Consider the following 2,404-nt stretch of genomic DNA (forward strand, 5'->3'; position numbering starts at 1 on the left):
AAACGTACAAATAAAGGTAACTAAACATCTAAAAATATTTTTTTTTTTGCCTGTAGCTCAAATTCAGACCATGCACATTCCGACTCATTTTGCCAGCACGGGTCACAAATGATCCGAGTGCATGACGCTCGCGTGGACACTGGCAGCTCGTCTGAACTGAAAAGACGCACACACACACACTTTAATTAATTCAGAGGTGTTACCCTCCAGAGGTAGTCGAGCCCGATCAGCTCCAGGTCGTCCATCATGTACGCCTTGCGTTTGGCCACCAGCTTGCCCTCTCTGCAGTTCACAGCTTTGAAGAAGCGCTCGAAGCACTTCATGCCGTTCTCTGTGAGCAGCGTGGGGTCCAGCTGCAGCACGTTGCTCTCAAAAAAGTCCTTGTTGATGTCGGGGTCCAGATCCGGCTCATCACCCATGAGCTTGGAGTACCACTTAAAGCAGGCCTCGCGGTCGCACAGAAACACGGCGTTCTCCGCCAGACACTTCCAGATCTGCTTGGCCTGCGGAGCGCAAAGCCACAGCTGCCCATCCTTCAGCAGAAACCTGAACACGGGTTACAAACTCCTTAACATTCTTAACATAACTCTCCTTAATATTCTGCATTCAACTCCGTGATAAACACTGATATACAGTCAAATCAAAAATCATTCAGACGCCAGACATAATTTGATATTTATTTACTAGTGGGTGCAGGACACTATAGTTCATTTATCAAGCATGTGATCAGCTAGAGACAAAAAAGAAGGAAAATCTGACCACGCCCACAAGCCACGCCCCATCACTTATCATTAAAATATATATATTTTACCACATTAAAAGATATATCTTATATCTGACGCTGGAGCACAAAAGCAGTCATAAGCAGCACAGGTACACATCAGATGTTTTCCCCAACAGTTCCACAAACGTTCACTTAAGACATAACAGATTATGTCTGCGTGAATACTTAAATACTGTAATTCTGTGTATATTTATCGGGATCTTCGGATGACAGTCAGCGCGAGAAACAAGCAAACGTACAAATAAAGGTAACTAAACATCTAAAAATATTTTTTTTTTTTGCCTGTAGCTCAAAATCAGACCATGCACATTCCGACTCATTTTGCCAGCACGGGTCACAAATGATCCGAGTGCATGACGCTCGCGTGGAGACGGCGAAAGGAAACCGAACGGTGAGTGGCGGCACACAGGTGCATGATGGGAAGAGATGTTGCATGTAAACTCAAGGTCAGACCTGCGAGCAGCTGTAGTCCAGGATCTTGATGTGAGCGCTCAAAGCCTGGTCCATGATGTCGACGGGGACGTCATCACTGTGTGCCAGGTTCCACAGCAGGTTGAGCACTTTGTGAGCCATCACTCCGTCCTTATCATCCTCCGCCAGCCTGCGGATCAACTCCAGAAGCTTCTCCCGCTGCTTCTTACCAGCGTTCGTCCAACTTGACTGCACACAGAGACGAGAATCAAGCCGGTTATCACAGCATCCTCTCTCAACAACACTGCACAACAAAAGTGTCCCGACAGCAGCCGCTCACCTTGAAGCAGTCGAACAGGTGATCGAGCTGCTCCGGGGAAAAATCCCACGCTAGCTTGGCCAACAGATCGTGGACGTTCTTGACGATCGCTTCATGTTTACCAGCCTGAGAAACAAGACACGGTAGATAATTTACCTTACCTAGTCTACAACAGACTGCAGACTGAAAGCAATCAAAAGTAAATCCAAATATGCAGGTGCTCCTTTCTGGTGCTGGAGCCCATTCCTGAACCACAGAAAAACTGAATGCTCTCTGGTCTGGAACCAGGAAACTATTCCATCAGGGTACAGCACGGAAAAATGTTCTGTCACCAGGGAAAGTTTTCCCCGCAGTTTCGCCAGCTAGCAACTGCACTGACATCTGTCTGAGGGAGTACTGTGGAGTTCATTACTGTACAGCAATTAAAACAATGCAATGTCAGAAAACAGACGTAAACTGTGCGCTCTATATGTTCTACGAAGATCAGTGAGATCTTAGCAAAGGAAAAAGGCCTCCGAGAAGATACGTGAAGAAATGCTGAAAGTCTGGCTTCATTCAGACCGGCCGGTTAGCTGGTATAGTCAGGTGACCACACTACTGATGACTGTAGTAAAGTTATTATCATTACTGTGATGCAGTGATGTACCTGAGCCGCCCAGATGTTGTCCAGGTCCTGCAGGGTCAGAGCTTTCTCCTTAATGACGAAGCGCAGGATCTTCTCCAGCTTCTCCACGTACTGCGGCTGGTGCAGACTGTCTCTCAGCACGATGGACAGAATGTTGTTCTGCTGAATCCATTCCTGAACACAAACAACATCATGAGCACTTCCTGCAGCAGCGCATGACTGAGTACAGGAAGTGTCTAACACACACACACACACACACACACAC

At 47.0% G+C, this 2,404-nt stretch overlaps 1 pseudogene; it reads right to left on the reverse strand.

The window, feature by feature from the left end:
* LOC107749395 (probable ubiquitin carboxyl-terminal hydrolase FAF-X) overlaps nt 1-2,404 on the reverse strand; it is a 35,141-nt pseudogene that overhangs the window by 18,447 nt on the left and 14,290 nt on the right.

This window comes from Sinocyclocheilus rhinocerous, unplaced genomic scaffold, assembly GCF_001515625.1.
Source record: "Sinocyclocheilus rhinocerous isolate Xijiao unplaced genomic scaffold, SAMN03320098_v1.1 scaffold79, whole genome shotgun sequence".
NCBI lineage: Eukaryota > Metazoa > Chordata > Actinopteri > Cypriniformes > Cyprinidae > Sinocyclocheilus > Sinocyclocheilus rhinocerous.